This window comes from Corvus moneduloides, chromosome 4 (genome assembly GCF_009650955.1).
Source record: "Corvus moneduloides isolate bCorMon1 chromosome 4, bCorMon1.pri, whole genome shotgun sequence".
In the NCBI taxonomy this organism is placed as follows: domain Eukaryota; kingdom Metazoa; phylum Chordata; class Aves; order Passeriformes; family Corvidae; genus Corvus; species Corvus moneduloides.
In genome coordinates this window covers 11,320,214-11,343,797 of record NC_045479.1, presented here as the reverse complement: position 1 = coordinate 11,343,797, position 23,584 = coordinate 11,320,214, and the positions used below count along the sequence as shown (strand labels likewise).

At 42.1% G+C, this 23,584-nt stretch overlaps 1 protein-coding gene and 1 long non-coding RNA gene across 2 annotated transcripts in view; one reads left to right on the top strand and one right to left on the bottom strand.

The window, feature by feature from the left end:
• The window catches only part of NTF3 (neurotrophin 3), a 47,208-nt gene that overhangs the window by 13,203 nt on the left and 10,421 nt on the right, over positions 1-23,584 (top strand). The window lies entirely within an intron of this gene.
• The window catches only part of LOC116443279, a 34,980-nt gene continuing 23,601 nt past the window's right edge, over positions 12,206-23,584 (bottom strand). The window contains exon 2 of the long non-coding RNA XR_004239806.1: positions 12,206-16,018. This is a non-coding gene — a long non-coding RNA (uncharacterized LOC116443279). The remainder of the gene's footprint in view (positions 16,019-23,584) is intronic.

Genomic DNA, 23,584 nt, shown 5'->3' with positions numbered 1-23,584 from the left:
CTTCTTTAAGCTTTCTACTGAAGGACATTTGAGCAAATAATTTCCCTTCTGCCTACTAATGATACTGATAATGCAGAGCCCCAAAAATACAAATAAGGAACCTGGAGTGACAGGGCAAGAGAGGATGGCTTCACACTGAAAAGCAAAATTTAAGTTAGATATTAGGAAGAAATTCTTTGCTGTGAGTGTGCTGAGGCCCTGGCACAGGTTGCCCAGAGAAGCTGTGGCTGCCCCATCCCTGGAAGTGTTCCAGGCCAGGCTGGATGGGGCTCTGAGCAACCTGGGGTAGTGGGAGGTGTCCCTGCCCATGGCAGGGGGTGTGGAACTGGATGATCCAAACCATTCCGTGGTTCTGTGACTCTATAAAGTTATCCAACAGTTCCAATCAATATTTCTTTATATTCCTTTTCTTCAGACATGCACACTAGCTGAGTTTCTTGGTAAATACCCTCAGCCCTCTTTTGCCTTCTTTTGCAGAACAATTTTGCTTCTCTTCTGCAAAACAAATCTTTCCAAAAGCTGGAGCTGCATAAACTGGTACTGTTTTTCCATGCATAATGCAATCCTTGATGCTTCTTTTACAAGTTGGCTCTGACTGCCTTTTGTCAAATTTTGCCTGTAGTCTTCAATTATCTCCTGTGTCTGCATATTCCTAAGGGTTTGTGGTTTGGTAACCCAGTCATCTGTGGTTGTCTTCTGTTTTTCCTCCAAAACATGCAATTTGTTTTGTTTCTGATGTGCAACCTGGCAATTTTTCCTTTTTTTTTTTTTCTGTCTAAACATAGATCAGGAGTTTGTAATATTCTTTTTTTTATTCCCCTCAGTTGGATGCCTCTGTGCACCAGCATCATCTGAGTAGATGAGGTCTGCAAGCTCCCCTGAGATTTCCTGAAAAAGACTCAAATATGTTGTGTAAAAAAAGGTTTCTCCAAAATTTTTTTAATCTTTATATGATGCTGATAGCTTTCAAAATTTCTTTACCACTGTCTTGCTCTTCTTCTCCTAATACAATGATAATGAAGTAAATCTATGACCTCTGACCAAGCCCCCAAGAAAAAAAGACACAATTATTGCTGCTTATGTCCTTTTTCAATGCATTCCTTGTCTTTTTGAGAAAGCAAATTCTTGTTTGAATCCCTTCTGGTTTTTGACTTCAGGAAAGGTTAGGCTCTTTGAGGGCCTTTGGCATCTCAATTTTCTCATCATCCTCTTTCTTCTCTTCAGGCTTTACATATGATCTTCTTTTTCTTATTTTTCTCCTTTGACAAGACACTGTGCCTTGGTGAGGGCTACACAGAATTCAGACAAAGTAAAGGGAATTAAGGGAAAAGGCATCACTGCATTCCTCTTTCAAAAAGACTGAAATTTTTTTTCGAAGTTCTTTAGAGGCACAGATAAATTGCTTTATCAGACTTCTGCACTACATCTCCATCTACTTAATCAGATGATGATTTAACAGTTTTGCTTACTTGCCTTCCCATTTCATAAAAGACTTTTAGTAACTCTGACCCTTGCTATGTTCCCTCCTCAATGTTTGTAGAGATTTAGTGGAATGGTTGTGTCTTCACCTCAGAATTCCTCCTTCTCAATCAAACTTGTGTCAGCATTTCTTCAACCTTATTTCTTTTTCTCTTGGTAGTATCTAATTTCCTTGCAATAAAAGTATTTCATCATGTAAAAAAATAATAATAAACCCCAACAACAAAAAAATGCCAAACTTTAATCTACAGCCTAAAATGTGAATTTAAATCAAGATAAAAGGAAGGGACCTTAAAGATCATCCAGTCCCAACCCCCTGCCGAGGGCAGGGACACCTTCCACTATCCCAGGTTGCCCCATCCAACCTGGCCTGGAACACTTCCAGGAATGGGGCAGCCACAGCTTCTCTGGGCAACCTGTGCCAGGGCCTCCCCACCCTCACAGGGAACAATTTCTTCCTGATATCCCATCTAACCCTCCTCTCTGTCAGTGTGAAGCCATTGCCCCTTGTCCTGTCACTCCAGGCCCTTGCCAAGAGTCTCTCTCCATCTTTCCTGTGGACTCCCTTCAGGCACTGGAAGGCCACAATGAGGTCACCCCAAAGCCTTCTCTTCTCCAGGCTGAACAACCGCAATTCTAAAGCAATAACTGCATGGCTAAAGAATATTTCTGTTCCAACAAATATTTTCATATTTATTTTGCTATCATACCTAATTTTTAACAATTATTTAGAAGCAATTGGGCGTCAGACCAGACTGTCTCTTGTTTGGGAATTCTGGAAAAGCAGACACACCTTATTTCTATTTCTTTGTGTTCTGATGGTTACCTGACCTGAAATAATGCAAATAGAGCTTTTCTTTCCAGTTCAGAAGGAAGATCAATCTGTTGTCCTGTTTAATTTCATTTATTGCTCATTGCAGTGAGGGAAGCACTTGTTCCCAGTGTAAACCTGTGATCTTCAGTGCTGACAGCCCAGTTTGTAGAGTCCTCCTATTTAGTGCCTCTGTGAACCCAGCGAACTCAAAGGTTTATAGTGAGGCCCTGATATTGGAAAAGGAATGCAATTACATGACTTGCTGATCAGTCCAGCTGTTTCAGAGGGATCAGCAGTCCCTGAAAGTTATAATCATGCTTTTGGAGAAAAGTGGGACCAAAGCTCTCAGGCTCTTTCACCCACAGCAAGCTGGAACTTGCACTCGCACGGAGCTTTAAGTGAGTAAATTCCTTTCATCACCTGGTTGTAGAAGGGTGTGCATCAGAAAAATGCAGCCCTTCTCACTGGGCATGGGTACATGGGGACTTTTCCCCAAAGAAAAAGGTCCTGCCTTTTTATTGGGTGAGAATCTTCGAGTCATGCACTGAAGATACCAGGTGACAGACAGCTAGTGCTCACCACATAAAAAAATTCTTTAAAAAGAATTGGACCAGCTTTACCGTGTGTGTTTGAATTGTCAGGTTGTACTAGGATCAACTCACTGGGATTAGTGTTTTCATTTTGAACCCCTGAACTGCAAATATGTCGGGTGAGAATTTGTGAGGCAGTGGTCTGCCTGTGTCATAATGAATTCACACCCAAACCAGTTTGAATGAATGCTTTAAGGAAGATTCCTTGAGCTGTAATTAGTAATGCATTGCTAGAACCCAGGTACTGCACATTTAAATACTCCTCCACTGGCTCTTATTAGTAACACATTGCTAAACCCCAGCACAGCCCTCTGACATCCATTCAGTTGTTTATCCACTCACTCATTCATTCATTCTTGTTTCTTTTGTTTCGGGGAGCAAGTCAACTTCTTTATATTTTTCCATTTATACACTCAGCTCTTGGGGTATAACCCGATTTCCTCAGATGAACAGAACATTTCTGAGCTACTTCAGGTGAAAAAACCTCATTTTTCACAGATCAGGCACAAAGCTGTCTTTGGCCTCCGTCTCTTAAAGCACCACAATATAAATTTCATGGACACATTGATACAAACCACATTTCTATTTACACATAAAAATTCCTTTTATGTTGGCCTATGTAGTTTCAGGTTATAGGCAATGCATCTGCTTTAAAAAAATTAAGTACAGTTTGAGAGAAAAGAAGAAAATAATTTTGCCAGTGTTCAGTCCCCCTTTTTGTTTTGCTTTGCTTTCCATAATCACTCCTTCAAGCTCCTGCACTTTTAAGGGAATTTCGGGCTTTGATCTGAGGGTGGTTATTGTAAATTTGTAAAAAGAGTTATCTGAATGGGGACTTCTTGGAAGTGAAGTGTCTAGGAGAGGATGGGACAAACCCATTCCACCCATTTAGCAGTACAGCCTGTCATTTTGGAATATTCAGCCAAGCAAGGAATAAGGAGATCAGGACCAAGCACCAAAAGGGACATGTGGCAGAGCTGTTCCCCTTTTCCAAGAGGAGACCCTGCAGATCTTTGGAGATGCAGGAATCTTTGCTGGCAGCAGCTGGTAGGAACTCAAAGAAGAGGGAAATGAGGGTGAAGGGTTGCCAAAACAGGCTCCAAAGTGTCTTGCTGTGGCTCTGACCAAGTGCTTACAACAAACTGTCCAGGAATAAGTTCCAGCTCAAAAAAAGCAGTTGCTTCGTGGAGGTTATTTGGCATGTCTGCCTGAATAGCAAACACACTGGGGCAGTGGCAGGGCCACCATAATTCACTTATACTAGTTCTCAAAGGCTGGATTTCACCCTTACAGAGACCCAGCTTCGAGCTCTTCCACTTAGGGCCTGTTTTTCCAAGAGCTCAGCCTGAGCCCAGACTCATCCCCAGTCTTGTAACAAAGTAAGCTTCAGACAGAAGGAAAAAGGGGAATTCACCGAATATTTGAATATTTTTGACATATTCATTCAGTTCCCCACACCTTAATGCTCTGCATTGATCCAGTGATATCTGGGCCATGTGTGGTGGTGCCACCAGTTTCCAAATTTGTGCAAATACCCATGAAACATGGCTTGTCATGCATAGCTTGGCAGTTCAGTGTAGAGAGTCTGCCAAAAGGAGACAGGAGCCTTATCAGAAGGAGACAGGAAATTCTCAAGCAAATTTGGGAGTTGACTTTTGAGTTAGGAGTGTTGACAGGCACAGATCCCTCTGTCTGGCAGTTATCAATTCTTCCCCTTATAACTACAGGGAAAATCCAGGTGCCTCGGATTTTGACTGGGCAGGAGGTGTGTCCAAGACCTGCTTCTCCAGAGCCATTCTGCTTCTGCAGTTCTGGTCCTGACCTCGGTCCCAAAGTGCAAGGGTCGCATTTCCATGCTCCAGAGATCTCAGAGCAGCTTTTGTTGCTTGTGAACGATTTCCACCCAAACATGATAGAAGTTTCTAAGCATATCTGACATTGTCAAAATGTGAATGCAACATTTCATCTGGATTTAAAACCCTGCCTAGGAAATGTGAGTGGTGCTGCTGCAAGTCAGCAGGTTGGTTTCCCTGTCAGGTGTGTGGGGTTTTTTTTCTCTTTCTCAGCCATGCATCACTCGGCTCTGCCAAATACCTACGTAGCTCTGATCAGCTCTAGCCACGAGGATGTTCACCTCTTTGTTTTAGTGTCTTGTAGGATTGCTTCAGCACCAGACAATGCATTCAGACACTGGTAGGAGTAGGATCGGACACAAGGTGAATGACAAATTCTCTTGAAGTGGAAAACTTGCTTGATTTTCCGCTAAATTATTCTGTCCCTATTGGCAGTTTGCTATTTCCACAGACTTGGCTCATAAATATTGGATCTCAGCCTAGCTGGGAAATTGCATTTCCATTTTCAACACCTGCTATGTGCTAGACTTCTATGAGAGTGCTTAGCTGGCTTTCTGCAAGGAGGGGGTACTTACAGTTCGTGTTGTTACCTGTGAGTGTTTTTAAAATGTACTTAGTTCTCACCCCAGCTTTGCCTTTCCAACTCCAGTTGTTTATGAATTTTGAAGTATTGGTGAGATTCTTACCAGATTTTCTGCTGTTCTTACACCACTGTATCTCATGCAGACATAAAAGATTCCGTGCTCTTCCTTACAAACCCAGACTTGGATATTCCTGGCTGATGTCTCCCTCCACACGCAGACTTCACAGTATGTTTGTTAAGGACTGTTTAGGAAGAGGCAATGTTTGCATTTCATGGCACTGTATGTATAGAGGCTGCAGAGAATCCAGCAGATCCACTGAGGTGTTATGTAAACAGGATATTTATGATAATCGTAATTATACGCGGTTGCATTAGAAATATTCATGGAAGCTCTGACACCCTCGTTGCATATTTTGTTTACCAGATCTCAATAACTATTTTAGTGAGACAGACAGGCTCAGGGCTAAATGTATTCCCTGTCAGGCTGGCAAACCTGGATTTCTGCCCATACACAGCATGGGTACAGAATCAGTGTCATATTCTGGGTTTTTCTTACACAATGAGGCATAAATAAGTAAAGGAAGAAAAAAAGTTTAGGAAAAAATTAAGCCAGTTGTTTTGGTGGTTAGGTTTCAGGGGTTTTTCTAGGACCTGTTATCTTTTGCTGTCCAGTGAGCTTGAAAAGACAATGAATTCAGGAATAGGCATTAATACTAAACTTGAAATAACATATCACAGTGTTTCTGTGCAAGTTTTGTCATCTATTAGCCATAGATTTGCAAACACATTTTTGTACATGAAGCACACCTCTCTCTCCTCTTGCAGCAGCCCTGGGAATCTCAAGGAGTAGAAGATTTGGTCAAGAAAATCACATTGAATCATAAAGGGAAATAAAGAGATTACCATTCTCGTATTCAAAAACTCTTCCCTGTAAATAAATGCCTGTTTATCCTGTTCTCAGCAGCCTCCAGTGATGAAAATTACATGTTTTCTAAGCCTCCTGTTGCTGTTAGAAGGGCACTCTGTGCTTGCCTGATCCTTCAGCCAAGCAGTTCTTATCTTGCTGCACTGTCACATCAAGAGGGACAAAAATCTGTTCTGGCAACTTGAGCTCAGGGGGTTTCGGCTCATATCCTAATTTTCTCCTCATGAAACAATCACTTAGAAAGAGAGGTACAAGTGCAGGTCTCATTCTGTAGCAAGGCTATATTAGTAACAGGATTTGGTTGGAAATTTACGACACGGTTGCTGAACAGGTCATTGACATTTTCCTGAATCGTAGGACCTCTTACTCTCAATTGCATCATTCAGTTGTGTCCTCAGGTTGAAGCACTTGAGGTCCCTCTGCATTTTTAAATTTTTGGTAGTGCTGGAATCAACAGCACTGTGGAAAGCCTCACCTGCTGCTTCTCACAACTGCATCGTGTAGGAGAGATTCCTCTTCCATCTGGTACAACCATGAAAAATAGAAGGACTGAGTTAAAATGACTGATGAGCAAAGTGGCAGGAGATTCCTGTACTTAATGGATTTGTTGCTATAGCCTTCAAGTATGGGTTTAGCTTACAGCTGGCGGAAGAATAAAGATGAAAATGCAATTTCCTGCCTCTCAGACTGAGTGAAATACACCTGGGAATGAACAGGACTAGGGAACACAATTGTCTGGAGTCCCTGAAATGGAGGCTGGGTGGCACATGAGTTTTGCTGCTGCACTTTTCATAGGAGCACATTTATCTGCTGTGTTCTTTCCTCTGCTCTCTGCTAAAGGTTATCACTGCCCTAGCTTTTATACTAGTTTCAAACATTTATGCATTAATCAGCAGAGATATGGCACTGAACTTTTGCTTGAAATGTCTGCATATTTACTGTCTTGCATGACATATGTATATATCATTACTGGATGTTGATAAGAACAAACAAGAAGGAAATATTTAACAGACCCAAATAAGCACTATACTCAGCATACGATTTATAGGCTTAAAATGGAGTCCAAATGCTAGTGGTGGGAGCCTTGTAAACTGCATGTGCAGTATTGTGTTCTGCATCAGCACTTAAAAATGAAAAATTAAAAATTAAACATCGGCTCCATTTACTTGGGCTACAATGAATATCTTCAGTGCCTTATGAATTACTGAGGTGTGCTTATGTGCCAAACTAAAAGCAAACTAAAAAAATCCCCAAACACCTACAAGAAAACTCCTCTCCCTACTTGACAAGACTTTTTGAGTCAGAGACCAACATGTGCTTATGCCATCACAGTCTGGATAAGGCACAACGGAGCATTGCAGAGTACATGAAAACAAATTCTTTCACTGGGAAACTCCTTTGCAGGTCACTCCTGGAAGGCAAAAACAGTGATCTCCATTTTCAGCCCTCTCCAAAATAATCACCAAGCAGCATTTCAGAAGGTCAAGTGGTCTCAGAAGGAGGTGGGACCAATGGAAAAACTTTCCAGTGTCAGACTTTCATCCATGACAGCTAAAACTGGGGGTTTAACACAGAATAGGAGTGAAGGAGAGGAATGGAGAGTTTTCATACAAAAGGAAAGCACAAACAGAGAGAACCTGCCTTCAGAGAAAGCAAAAGGTACTATTTCTTTTCTGCCCACTGAAAGCAAAGATATTAGAACCCTACAGACCAATCCAGAGAAAGTCAGTGAGAGATTCCTAAATATTTTGGTGGATTTTGGGGTTATACGGAACTTCTGATGTTTCATGGACAGGCTGCTGGCATGTGGGTAAGAGGGATGCAGTCATCTTAGTTCAGAAATTAGGCAAACAGCTGATCACAGAACTAGGGGGTCATGGCCTGCTTGTCCCATGGAAATAAATAGGTAGGCTTTTGCGGTGCTGGCAATTTTCTTGCTCTCCACCCTTCCCAAGGCCTGTGAACTGGAAAGCAGGCACAAAGCAGGGCAAAATGTTGAGGCAGACAGGAATCAGGAACAACCTATGCTGGCTGGTGCTTGGGGAGACAAGAAGCATCACTGAGATGTAGAGTTTACAGAAAAAAATCTAACAGCTCATATTTGTATTATGCATTTATAAATTCCTGGAACTCAATTTTATAGGGTTTTTGATTAATGGCTGTGCTGCAGTTCAGCTCCAGGCCTATTGAATTTACTGTACTGGAACTGAGCAAGACATGCACAAACCAAATATGAGCACTACTACTGGACTGTGATTTAAAGGTAGTTCTTTGCTCAAAGGCATTGCTGGGGCAGCTCTGCTTATTGTACATGTAGAGATCAAAGTGAAGGGAAGGCCTCTCAGCAGCCTTCTTAAAATCAGAGTCAGGGGTGTGTTTGTCTCAGATACCTCCACGGCAGAAGAGCTGAAGAACAGTGATTTCCCCAACACCCTTACAGCAAAGCAGGTGCAGAGCTTGTTGATGTATGAATTCTCCTAATTATGTCTCTATGTCACTTCCATCACAGTATCTTCCAGGAGCATGGCCAAGAGCTCCATTTCCTTCTGCTGGTGTTGCATGCCAAGTGTTCCCACACTGTGGTATTTGACATTAGTGCTGTTTCTCCCACACTTCAAAGAAGACATCTGTGGTTATGGCTGGCAAATGCCAACTTAATTGTTGATTATCATGGTAATGTAGTCAAAGCAGTCTCGTTCTGCTGAGGTGGGAGTCACTTAATTAAATACAATCCTTATGGCTATTAGGATTTGTGAGGCTAAACGGGATGCCTCTAATCTATTGTTGTGCCAACTGGAGTCAAATGAAGGCAATGTGGAAAAAACAACAACAACAATAACAAAAAAAACCTGGATGGGAAACCTGAAGACTTGCCAACATTGAGAGAAACTTCTACAGGCCACACCATAGCCTGTGGTGCTCCCAGACAATGCAACTTCGTCTGGGAAGTGGAATCACTTTAGAAGGTGAAATATCCGTTTGATCCCAGAGCTGGGATGTGAGAACAGGATCCCTGGCATATTTCACCCACCCTCCTGCAGTCACTTCTAGCAGGACATAAAAGAAAAGATTGATAATCATTGTTGATAATGCAAATCTTTAAAAATTTGGCTGACATTTGTACTCCCTTTGAAAACATAGGATTCAGGCAACTAACTCTGTTTCCCCTCACTTCTTTCTGAGTGTAGCATAAATTCGAAGCTCCATGTCTCTTCTTCCATACACTGTGCAACAACAACAACAAAAAGGAGCCCACCCACTCCTGCACACAGAGTAAATCCAGAAAACTGAATATTCAGGTAAAAATTAATACTGGAAAATTGTTTCTAAGAATTTCTCCTTTAGGGGTTTGGCTTTGTGTTTGTAAAAACAAGAAACAGTTGCAATGATGCTGGATTACTAAATGGCCCCAGAACAAAAAAAGAAAAAATTAGGAGCTTTAAAGTTGCTGAAATTCATTTAATTTTATGCAGTGTAAAGGGCTTGACACAAAGACAACCTTAGTCTGGTTTTAATGAAAATCTTACTAGTTTTTATGACTCTTTGCACTTGGATGAATGTCCTTTATTCTTAAATATAAGAATTATACTTAAGAAATTAGCATTATCTATTTATGGCAGAATTACATCCTTTTTTTTTTATTGGGCTCCTTCGTTACTCATCCTCAATTTACTTCATTTTTTTCTTACCTCTTCTTACTTTCTTCAAGATTTGCAAAGCATAGTGGTTGTGATTTCCTACTCAGGGCACTATTTTGAAAGATCAACTGTGTGGAGTGACTCACATGTTTCTTTTTAAAGAAAACTTTCGTTCACGTCTGTTGAAGTCCTTGCTTCCAGATGGTTCAAATATAAAGTAGCATTTTTCTTGCCATGCCACACTGTGATGGTTCAGTCACAACCAGGGGCTGTCAAGCAAATGAGGCCCTGATTTGTTATTTCAGAAGTCCCTGCTGCATGATTTAAGGATGCCAAGTGGGTCAGCCACCAGTCAGACACTGCAGCAGACGGTCAAGCTCCAATAGGAGTGACAGGCAGTCATAAAGTTGCCATTTTCATGGGAGAATTCATGGGAGAAGGTTAAAAAAAAACAAACCCAACCCAAAATTACAATCCAAGACCGTTAACCCTGGAGGAAAAAAAAAACGTGATGCTTTAAAGACGAAAGGAAAAGATGTTGAAAGTGTGTTCATACATCTTTGGACTGTCAAGATTTTGGATTCATACACATTCCCAGGCTTTCAAAGCAGGAATGGTGAGAGGTTGTATATTTGAAAGTACCAGGAGTTAGAGTGTAGCCTGAGAAGGCAGAAGACCATTCACACTGGATAGTTCAGGTTCACAAACTGGTGATCTGTGCCACCTGGGATGCCATGCCTGGGAGTATTGGGGAGCAAAAGGGGGAGGATCCACGAGTGGTCTCACTCCTCAACCCCCAGAATTTTGGTCTCCTTGGCACAGCGTTGAGATGAATAATGTGAAGAGATCAGAGCCCCCAATGCTTGGTCTCGCTGTGGGTATGGTTTAGGGTTTAGGGGATAAATTCTGGTCTCCAATATCTTGACATTCAGTGTTATTGAAAACACGAAGGATTAGGGAATACCAGAGGGATTGTGTATTTTCATCCTGACTCATTAAGTAATTCTGAGTAAGCGTTCCCAAAGGTTTCCCCAATGTTTCTCACAGCTTTATCAGTCCAAGTCCATCTCTCCAAAAGGAGACAGGCAGACAGACTCCCACTAACTTCTTGTGGAGCTGGATTGGTCCTGAAATGTGCTGCATGCAGGATACACAGCTGTTTGCTTAGAAGCATGAAAATAGCTAAAAGCATATTGTGAAAGTGCATGGAGACTCATTAATTGGAATTATTTTTAAGTTTTATTCATTGTATGGTTCATGTTTCTGGCTGTCAGATTACAAATCAATGACCAATAGAAAAGTCATAAAAGATTGAGAAAAACACAGGATCACCAGCTCTGATTATGTTATGTAGCCTGTGTGACAGAAGAGCCAGGACAGTCTGCTTTTGGGGCCAGTGAGCTATGACTACTTAGCACTATTCATACTTGTAATTTACTTCTCTATGTGCATTTTTAGGGTGATAAGTTTTTTCGCTGCATATTTTAGGAACTAGATACAATTTTCGTGCTTTCCTGTGCTAGTTATTCTGAAAATGGGAGGAGAGGACTTGCCTGGAACACTGCAGTGATTCCACCCCTAACCAAGAAACATATTTTTGTGCAGAACAAAATTATCAGCAAAAGGTAATTCTACACAGACTGCATGTGCTAAATCCCTTAGTGTCCCAATTTATCTGTGTAGGGAATGTGATGCCGGATTCTCTTTTTTATCAATCCCACATTCCAGGAAAGCTGCGTCTTTGACAGACTCTGTAGGAGCAGGACTTGTCTAGCTGGTAGATGCACTCATCCCATTAATTCTCCTCAAATACCTATCCTGTTTAAAAATTTTGAGTCGTTTTTCTAAGGCCATCAAAGGACGGGGGCTTTAAAGTCGTTGTCACTTCCCAGAGTGTTAGAGAGCTCTTTGGTTATTCATCCTGAAAGATACAAAGGCAGCAAAACATCTTTGTTAGCTGAGGGGGTGAGCACTTTCATCAGAGTTTGGGAATCCTTCCTATCATACTGGTTTTCCCCCTTTTTTTCTGGACCAGATGATTCACTGAAAGGAACTGAATGTAATTATGTTCTTTCTTGAACTCAGATCTTGTCTAAGCCATCACTGTGAGGTTTTACATGTAGGAAGGGCAGACCTACAGGAAAACTTCATTATTGTAAAAAAGTTTTCACTTGGTAACAAAGGGAGTCAGCACAAAATGTTTCCATGGTTACACAAGGCCATATAAACACTCACTGAGAATTAAGAGGGTCATATTTTTTTTTAACTGAAATTGATTCTGCATGGCCTTATGTAAAAATAAATAAGGAGCTTGGATCAAAAATTAGTGTCTGGATAAATTTTATTAGCAAAATCAGTATCACGGTTCACATAGATGAGCTAAAATATGTGAAAGCCAGGTTAGATGGGGCTCTGAGCAACCTGGGACAGTAGAAGGTGTCTCTGCCCATGGCAGGGGATTGGAACCAGATGATCTTTAAGGTGCCTTTCAACCCAGGCCATTCTGTGGTTCTGTGATCCTATGTTCTACTAAAATATCAGCAAACCCCACTGTTAATGTCCTCCTGGAAGTGAGAGGTGAGTGGGTTCACACCTTTCTCTAGCACTGTTCAAGCCACCCACAGACCACTTGAACACTGTCTGCATCAGCCGTGAGTCTCCCAGGTCTGTGTCCGGCAGCATCACTTGCAGCTATGTTCATGCAAACCCTTATTACAGATGTTCTGCAGCTAGGGAAATAGTGGCCAGCAAAACCCTAGTTTTCCCTAGTTTTTATTTTTAGTTGTTGTGACAGAGATGAGTGAAATGTGCAGTTAAGACAAATATCTAAATATATTTTGGCCCATACTTGAATATATCCAGGGAACCTTGGGTACAGAGCTATCTTCATCTCCCACAGCAGCTCCCACCACAAATATAGCCCCTTAGCTTTTACAGTAACCACAGTATCTCAATAGTATCATTGGGATTAATTACTTCCATTCCCATTTCACAGGTAGAAAAGTAGCTTTAAAAAGCTGCATTCTTCTTTTATCTCAGATCCACTAAAGGCATTCTAGCTACAAAACAAACAAATCTTTCAACTGTGCTACTGAATCAAATTCAGCAAACACACCTCAGACTAAAATGAACATATTTTGTCTTTACTGGCATAACATGCAGCAGCTACATGTTCACCAGTAATGCTGCAGTACAAAAAAAAATTAAGTTAACTTTAGCAGCATAAACAAGTCCTTAATGTCTTTCCCAAACTTATAAAGGCAATTCCCAGGGGAGTTAGGAACTGAACACAGGTTAGTGACTTAACCAACAGACACTCCTGTCTGACTAGCTGACCTCTCTCTGAGGAGAAATCCTGCAAAATTTCCAAGAACCATCAGCTTTTCCTTGGTCTCAACAGGACTCGAAGTCCTGAGCACTGGGAATGCCACAAACACCATCTGCACAATACTGGAGCCTAGTTCTGATAAGACCATGGGTGTTGGCAACATTTTTATAAACCCTTTTGAAAAGCACAATTTTAAATGTATTGGACATCACTGGGTTAGTTATGGTATATTTTTCATTACTATTGCAATAACATCTGGAGGCCTTGGTCAGGATCTGGCCTCACTGCCCCCAAACTGTGTGAGACACAACTTTTCTGGGTTGTAGTGAACGAGACCCTGCAGAATTCCTCGTGTAAGGGGAGAGGAAGTGGGGACATGCTTCTGGCATCTGGGGCTGGCAGGCAACCAGGTTGCTGTGGGAGTGTCCGATGGGCACGTGTCCAGTCGGGAGAAGGGCCACAGCACGAGGCTGCAGCTGAAAATAAAACCTTCTCCCAAGTCTGCATTCACGCACAGCCCCACAAGGTGAAGCAAGTCAGCTGCAGAGCAGGCACATGACACTTCTCCTGCTCTGTGACCTCAGTTAATCCAGCCTGCAGGATCTCCAAGCTGGAGATGCTTGATAAGGGCAGGAGGGTTGGCCTTCCCCGCCGGGGAGTGGTGGGAGCATCACTCAGTGCTTGAGATCCGACAGCGCTCACGTCCAGGCACGAAGCAAGGCACCAGCCTCCCTCCCATAAAGCTCAGAATCCAAGAGCAAAGACTGAACACCCAGCTTAAGACAACAGGGCAGAGGAGGGGCAAGGCTGACGAGAGGAGGGGGTGTATTTCTGGATGGAGATGGGAGCTGGATTCGTAGATATGCCCTCAGGCAGTCTATACCAGCAAACACAGCAGTAAGCTGTACTTGTAAATATATATTTTCACTTACTCAAACTGTAAACAGTGATGACAGCTGGGAGAAGAGCAAAGATGGGTAGGAGGGAGGAGAAGAGAGGTTTTTTTTTTAATTTCTTGGGAAGAAATAAATTTGTCAATCTCAGAACTGGTGAAAAAGTGCACTGGCATCCAACCAAAACCCAGCTCCTGCATGACACATGCTGACAATCAAGGTTTGTTTTTTTTCACTGAATGAGATCATTTCACAAAGCATTGGAGTATTTTCAGGTTAGGGCCAGATCCTCACATTGACACAAGCCAGTGGGATGACTCAGTGCTGCTAAACTACAGAAGATCTGGCCTTCTAGACAAAATTCACATGCCTGTATCATCAGAGAAAATGGATTTCCAAGGCCTTTTAATCCTTGTTCCTCAGATCCTGTGGATAATATTGTTAGATCCTGCAATTCCACTGTAATGATATTATCCTTCGAGTCATAGACTTCCTAGAGAAATCACATGAGATTCTCACTGTGTAATAAACACACCATACATCCAAGTTTCCCCAAGTTCCTGAAAACATTTTGAATCAGCAAAATCTAATCAGTTCAGTTCAAACTGTGTGGAAGGAAAGCCTGTTCACTTCCAACAATTAAACAATTTGTGCTTCTAAACATATTTTTGTTTATTTGGTTTAAAGTTCAAGTCAAATCAGCTGTTTTGATCTGTTGAACTGAACCCAAAATATTTTCAGATGGTCAGCTTGTAAACTTTTTGACGTTGACTCACGTTTTCTTTTGCCAGATTCATGACTTTTAACTCTTTGAGATGCCCTCGGCTTTTGACTCCCTCTCTGCTCAATTTTAAATGGTGCTTCAAACCCCAGTTAGGTTCTTTGTACCTGAGACAAGCTCCAGTGATTTAAAGCATTTTCAACTCCTTGCAAGCAGAAAAATTCTACTACAAGTAGCACCAATTTCTTCTGTACACTTCAGATAACACCATCTCAGCTTTGTAGGGCTCTAAGCATAAAAACTGTAGTAGAGATGTAAACCTCAACAGCTCCCTGATAATGTGCTCAATTTTCTGCATTCAAAGCCTGTCCTGCTTTGCCCACCTGAGCTGAAGTGTTCAGGGACATCTCTGGAGCATGAAAGTACCTGCTTTCTTACAACGTGTAAAGGGGGGAACTAGGTTTTGCAGCTGTTCTTTCCTCTGGAAGCTGCTGTGCAGAGATGGCAGAGAGGAAGGAACATTTTGTAGAATTGCTCTTGCTGGAGGAGCTAGCAGGAGAAACTGGGGCTGTGGCAGAGGGAATGATACAACAGGTGTGTGCTGCAGAGACCCAGAAGCTCCAGAAATGATAGTGGGGCAAAATCAAGAAGTGTTTCTCCATGTCTGCATAGACCATCTCACCCAATTCCCAGCAAGTTCTGTGATATGTGAGTCTGATGGGGTGATACAGCCTGTGTGTCTTTCCCTAAGTCCCTCCTAATTAACTTTTAACTTGGCCACTGTTGAGAGAGGATCTTAAGGTGTTTGACTTTCACCAGATGGCCAGAGAGAAAGGATGGAAGTGCTATTTCCCCTAAGGGAAGTCTAGCCAAGGCAGAGAATCTTGGAGCCATTGGTATCAGACAATCCAGACAGCATAAAAATTTAAGAACATCCAAACTGCTGCCGGAGTTTCGGTTGCAGTTTGATTTTTCGGGAAACCAAAGAACCTAACCACAAGTCACGACACAAAACAAAGTTCATTTTTGGTACTACTCAAGGAAGTGTGCTGCTGCAGGAACCAGCAGGTCCAAACCCTGAAGTTTCTCTGGCCTCTGCTTAGGTTGGCTTCTTCCAGTGCAGCTCTGTCACACCACGGGCCTCCTGTGCACCTCAGGCAGGTCAGCTTGTCTCTTTGGCAGACAGATTTTCACCTGCAAGACAGGAATCACTGGAGCACAGTTCAGCCTGATGGGAATATCATGACAGTAAATACTCTAAAAATCCCAAATCACAAGATTCCTGAAGCTGAGGAGAAGTGCTTGTCTAGAGCCATAATTCCAGCAGTTGCCTCTGCCAACAAAGCTCTAATGATGGATGACAGGACATGACAAAAAAAAAGGATTTCACCACCACCAGATCCATGTCCTTTCCCAAGCATAAGCTGTACAACACAAGGACTTTGCAGCAGCACATCTGTGTCCATGGTGTACAGGTAAACCTCTGTCTGACAGAGATTTTTATTTTAAAAAACAAAATGGAAAACACCAGAGTAGATCTGGCCTGGCCCTACAGTGTGTTTGCCAGGTGGAGCCCACCTGGAAACAACCAGAGGCACAAGCATGTATAGATAGATGGAGCTGCCTTCCACAATCAGAGACATTGAAAGGGTGAAGATCCATCCTTGACAGACAGATTCAGAGAGTCTTCTGACCATGTGGTTGTGTCAGAGGCAAGAGGAAGCATGGAATCACAGAATCACAGAGCTGATAAGGTTGGAAAAGGCCTCTGAGATCACCAAATCCAACTGGAAACCCAGCACCTCCATGGTCACCACTAAACTGTGTCTTCAAGTGCCATATCCACGTGTGTTTTGAACACTTCCAGGGATGGTGACTCCACCACTTCCCTGGGCAATCTGCCCCAATGCTTTACAATCCTTTCTGTGAAGAAATTTTTCCCAGTAGTGCAGTCCCTGACTGTTTCTGCTTTAAACCAGTGCCTCTTTAATACAGGCTCAGTTAAAATTTCATGGTTGAGCTGGTGCAACTTCTCTGTGTGATCCTTTTTAAAATGGTTTGTTCGATTTTTTTTTTCCACCAGGAGAACAAATAGAAGCTGAACTGATAGCAAGCAGATTAACCCAGTGAAAAGACATTGAGTCAGGGCTATGGGTTTGAGTATTTGAAGAATGTGAATAATGATAGAACAGAACCAGAGAGAGAGGGGGCCCTTCTCTTGTCATTTGTGATTAGTTTGCACAAGTTTCACTTTATCAGCTGCAGTGGAGTTTCCCCTAGTCTAAACCAGTGTTAGAGAAAGAGGTGAGGCACAGGGAACACCAAGAGTGAGAATTTTTGAATTAGAGAACTGAACAATCTGGACCGTATTTAAGCACATACATTTCATACATAGAAGACTGATGGGGAGGCATAAAGAAAAAAAAAAATCTTGTGAAGATGCTAAATGCAATTTATTCCAAGAAATAAGATCAAAAGAAGTGTTTGAGCAGGAAAAAATTTATGTTGTATGCAAAGCATAAAAAAAAACTTAGCAAAAAAAATCCTCCTTGGCATCTACCCCAGAGAATACCAACCAGGAAAACAAGAAGATAATTAAGCTTCTGTGTTGCATTACTTTAAAAATTCACTTGAATGAAAGCAAGTAGTACAATAATGAACTGAGTCAGCGAGAACTGTTCAATTAGAGGTAGAATTTAAGGGCATTTATAAGAGCAACACTTAACAAAGAACAACTTGGTTGGGCTTATTGTTATGGAAAAGGGGGAAAAAAGTTGTGGTGTGTTAAATGGCATTTATAAAATAGGAGGGTCTGCTCAAACCACTCCAGATTAGTCCTCCACAGCAGTAAGACCTTAAAATTAGGTCAGGGGGATGAAAGGAGAGTTGAGTCTAAACTGTTTCATACGAAGGCGATGTGACATATGGAACATGTTACAACTAAAGCAGGGAGCATGAATGGTTTCAGGAAAGAAAATGACAGGGCACTCCATAAGGAAATTTACAACCATGGAAGCTTCAAAAGGAATGAAATTCCTATTTATTTGTGTATTTATTTAGGGGAGTCAACCACTGCCTGTGTTCCGAAGGGAAATGATGATAAGCATTATTTATTCTTCTTTCCACCTTCCTAATGATGGCGTCTGTGGGGTTTAGTTTGTTCTATTTCTCATTGGGCTGCAATTTTGCCTTCCAAGAACACAAAGGACAAGAGCTAATAACATTTTAAGGGCTATGTTCTCTAGGTTCAATTGTAATGGTTTAAAAACCTTCATTTTTTTGTATTGTCTTCTGCTTTCACAAGGAGCTTTATAAGTGAAGACTTTTCAGTACAGAACAGTCCTTGAACAAGCTGTTCCTCAGCCTCCCTGCTAGGTATCTCAGATTCTGTCTCCTGAAGGAAAATACTGAACATTAATCCAGAACTTCAATTTCAAATCTTGAACCTGAGACCTTACCGTAGCATGAAAATTTCTCTTCAGTTAGAAACAAATTAAAGAAAATTGAGAGATCATTCATTGTCTTTATACCGTGCATAAAACTCTCTTTTTCACCAAAAGTTGCAGGTTAGGAGGAAAGCAATAAAGTTACAATACATTTTTGTGGAGTGATACCTCCATTAAAGGCATTTCTTCTGTTAGAATGTAGACAAACTAGTCTCCTTTCTCACAGTAATGCTATTTTTTGTCCTCCACATAGCTGTAGACCAGAACAACCAGCTTCATTTATTTGGCTCAATATTATTCCCAAATTTAAGGAAAAGGAAAGAATTTGAAGAAATGCTGATCTTAGCTTCAGCTTGGTGATAGAGCACAGACAACAGGACAGGAAGATAATTTTGTTTTACCAGCTTGTTGTTCAGATATTTGTATATTCCTTTTTTCAATATTGTTAGAGATCTGCCCCGGAAAGATCTTCCAAAAACAGTCCCACTTTCTCCATCCAGGTAAAGCCGAAGTAGCACCACACAAGTCTACAGAGTTGAGTTATTTTAAGTCTATAGAATTATTTTAAGTCTATACAAGCAACTTTTAAGCAGAAGACACAGCATTGTTTCTTAAATTCCTCCAGTTTATTTGGAATCATGCTGATTGTGAGCATTAACACCTGACCCATTCCCTATTGGATTTCCTCATAACAGCTTACCAGTACTGACACTAGCTGAAGACAAAACCAAGCCAGCTCAAACTTTATGCCAGATTATGACCTCAGTTTTATGCAACTCAGTCTGCAGTCGCCTGCTTTCTGCGTGACCAAAAGCAGAATTTGGCTTCAAGTATTAATTTTTAAGAGCTGCATATACACAACTGTCTCCAAGCATAATACCATTTAATAATTTAAAATGGGAATAAATGTCCTTTGCAATTTTCCCTAATTTCTAACAGTCTAAAAATATGTGTCTTATCTTTGCTGGATGACTCTAGCAAAGTATTTTGCTTGTAAACCCAACCTCTGCACATGCCCTTGAGTTCCATGGTCCAGACAGTCTGAATCCCCCAGGCTTGACCTGCCAGGTTCTCTTCTGCTTTCCTCTCACCTATAGCTCAATCAAAGCTATACTGAAGGTTTGACATCCCAAACTGTACCCGCATATAAATGATGACAAGGCCTTCATGACACTGTCAAGGAAGAAATTTCTGAGGTTTGGGGTGATCTCAGCCCAGAGATGTTGGTTTAGGGTGAGATGATGGGAGCACAGCACAGAAAAGAGGCTTGTGGGGGGTTTTGTCTTTTCCTGGGAGGGCACAGGAGATATCTCCTGAATATGTGCATGCTTCCCATCAGTTCCAGCCACAGGAAAAGCTGCCTTCCATCAAAAAAGCCCTTTGCTCCTTCATGTAGCTCAGCAAAGCTCTTTGTGTTCCCACTGTCAAAAAGGCCTGAGAAGTTTTCATCCCCTTTACATGCAGTTATCCCAAGATATTGACTGACCTCTCACCTTTCATAAAGAGCTCCCCCATATGTTTGCCTCCCCAAAGTTCCTAAGGATGTGATTGCTTTGTTTTGTTTTTGCAGTGGGCTCCTTTCCATATTTTCTGGTAACAGACTGCGAGCAGGTTAGGAAGGTCCTTCACAGGTTTCAGGGAATATGCTCCCCAGTTTTCCAGCACTGGTAATGTCCTACCTCGTTTGAACACATGCCTTTACCTCAGAATTTTCACAGGATGCACTTGCTACTCACCACACATTGACAGTGTTGGTACCTAGTCAGGAATGTAAAAGGAAGGGAGGATTGTCCCCCCCCTCTTCCCCAGCTTTTCTCCCATGGCTGTTCAAGCTCAGCTTGCTCAGAGCAACTCTTCCTGCAGCCAGAGGCGCAGGGACTGCTCACCCAATACTCCCTGCTGAGAGGAAGTGGGTGGAGAGGGGATGCTGAGATGACAGAAGTGCAGAGAGCCCAAGCTTCACCCCACTCTGCTTCCTCGCTCGCCAAAGGAGCTGGCTGGGAGCATGGGAGAGTAAACTGCTCCATGAAGAAAAAAAAAAAAAATACAAAAAAGGGGGAAGAAAAAAATGAGGATGAAGTAATTGACTTTTGTAGCAGAGCAAAGGGAGTGCAAGTGGTGGTGGAGGGAAGATAGGGAGGAACTGTGACTGACTCACAATATATTCAGTTCCCCGCTCCTGGGGAGATGCAGCTGTGCATCTCCCCTCGTATAGGCTGTAAAGTTACACCACCGTCCAAAGTAAGCATCCCTAATTCTCCTACTTCCTGAAGCACAACAGTGTTTGGCTCCTTTTTAATCAGGGATTTCTACTGTGCAAATTGAAGTCTAGGACCAGGCTTTTCCTATGTGCAGAATTAAAAATCCTTCCCTTGGTTGTTTTGTTGGTTCCTGGGGAAAACTACTGAACTGTTACAGCCGATTTACATTGGCCTGATCCTTTTTTAAAGCTCATTCCAAGTTATTAATTCCTCAAGGCACCTGAGATGTTGCGCATGAGCCAGCCACAGACACCTTTGGCAATGCTTTCCACATCCCTTTTCCTCCCTCTGCTTGCTTCACAGTTACTTCTGACTTCACTTGAGTAAGGACTGTTTCCCTTTTCTACCACCTCAGTAGGAAGCAATATGGCATGGAACTACTTCTGATTTTGGCCAGCTTTGGTTAAGGCCAGCAGAGCCCGGGGAAAAAGCTGAAGGAAGAAGCTAATCCCTGGTGTAAAACTAACCTAGACCAGTCCAGACCTCATGAGAGAAAGAACTGAAGGCCCATTCTCCCATTTTCTTCCCACGTGAGCTTTGGCTTGCATAACTTAGGAAAAGTCACACAACCTACCTGGGTTTCACTTTCCAAACTGTAAAACAGCATCCCTCTCTTACCCTCTGTTCGCAGAGGGGTTGGAACTAAATGATCCTTGAGCTCCCTTCCAACCCAAACAGTTCCATGACTCTGTGATTCTGTGAATTTTGGGGTGGTTAGATGAGAGTAGGACTCTTTTGTGATATGTATAAAGTGTACATCTGAAAAAGGGGCAACCAGAAGTCTGCTAAAAAATTACTCTTTCCATTCCTACTTCTCATACCCTGAGAATTACTTCAATCCTGCCCTTCTAGAATATAATCTTTCTCATAACCAGAATTTCTTCAGTAAGAAAGGATTTTCTAAAAAGCCATACAAGTTACTGACTGTATGAGAGGTAAGGCCAGCTGCGGTACATCTCATTTGCTTTCCTCACATGCCCAGTTTAAGACTTTGCTTTTCTGTCAAATATCTGGAGATCATATGCTTGGTGAGAGACAACACGTGTTAAAGTACTCCCAGCTCTAAAACTCCCCTTTCAAGGATTGTTGGCAAGAGGGAGCAGGGAAGGCATTGTGTATCAACAGCAATATGGCATCTGGATTGAAAGATAAGAAAAACCACCATGGTTTCCAAAAACCAAGGCCATTTTCAGATGGATTTTGGACCTGGCAGAGGTGCAGAGCTTGCATTAGTACAATGGGAGAACGCAGAAATCCTGTTTTGACTTTGGAAAGGCTTCTAGAGACTCTAATTTCCAAATGATCAGACACTCTGGATGCAAATTAGCAGAGCTAATTCAACCCTGAGCTGAATGTGTGAACAGTCTGCACTGCAGCAGGGCAACTCACAGACTCAAAAATCAGATATTCTGCTAGACTGGGACCACAATACTCTCGCTACCCTGGAGCATTAATCCCCAAATATAGTCAAACTCATGGCAAAGTGTGAACTGAGAGTTAAAACTGGAACATGTCTCGAGAATAACTGCATGCTGGAAATTTTATCCACACGCACATCTGTGAACTGGGGGACTCCCAAGAAAAGTTCCTCTTCAGGCAGATTTTTACCAGGAAAAAAATGCAGAGGAGCTGGATTTGCCAGAACAGTCCTTACCCTCAGGACAGGCCTATGTGTAAACAATTTGCTGTAAACTAATGCCAATTAGCAGGATGACTTTTGTTCTCTAAATGAGCAATGGTTTTTTGAAAGATTCAGATGCAATGGGAAAAAACACAAGCCTGTCATGGGCACACATTGTATTTGTGAGCTCTTCTCCATAAGAAGGACCTGAAGGTCTCACTGTGCACCTGGGAGCAGTTCTAGAAGAGCCCTCATGATTTCACTGAGAGAAGTTGTAGGTAGAGGTGATTTCTCCTAGTAATCAGCTTATTTAACTGGTCGGAACAGACAAGCTGTTCCAGTACAAAGCTCTTTTTAAAGTCTGACACCTTTTGCAAAGAAGCAAACTTCTAACCTTTCCCCCCACCAAAACACTTGTGTTTTATCAGAAATACAAGACTCCTTTTTCTCTGAGAATGAATTTAAAAACATCACCTTAAGCTGGTTGTGAGCAAGCTACTGCACCTGTGCAAAGGGCATGGAAAAGACCTTAATTATACACAGCAGTGCTAATGTCTCACTACCATCCTGATGGAAACAATTCAGTTGCATCCTGTGTGTATGTTAAAATAAAGATCAAACAGCTGTATTTAGTCACGTTGTCATTCCCTGCCTCCCTTACTGTGCAAAAGCTTTGTCCAATTAATGCTGATTTTAAAATATTTGGATCAGGTCTGGGATCCTTTTTTAAAGAACACTGCATCAGATAAGTTGCACCTGCAAGCCTAACAAGACTTTTTAATCTGGGGGGGGGGTTGTGAACCTTTGAGGAATAGGGAGAGGCAATTCAGAGAGCAGCCTTTGAGTCACAGAGTGGTCATGGATGGATTCCTGCATGGATTCAGGGAAACCTGGAGTCGTGGGCTTTGGAAAAGCAAACACAGGTGCAGTTTTGGGTGAAATGAAGCCGGTCTTCCCTGGCAAGGCTCAGTGCTTGGGACAAACTCCAGAGCAGCAATGCTGCTCCTTCTAAACAATCTCAACATGGGAAGGGGCTGCCCAGGGAGGTTTGGAGTCCCCACCTCTGGAAGTGTCCAAGGAATGATGGCATGTGGCACTCAGTGCTCTGGGCTGGGTGACAAAGTGGTTGTCAGTCACAAGTTGGACCCGATGCTCTTAAAGGTCTTTTCCAACCTTAATGATTTTGTGATTCAGTGATTCTGTATGCTCAGTGCAAACATCTGTGTTCAAGGGTCACAGCAGAGCTCTCAGAAAAACAAATAAATACCATTTTATTTTAATGACAGAAATATCTCAGGTTAACTTTAGGATCTATTTTAATTCTACACAAACAAAAGCTCATTTCATTTCTAACTAGCAGTCCATATATTGCCCAAATTTCTCTTTCCTTGTGGGTGCAAGTCCTGTCTGTATCCATAAATTAGGCTTAGGA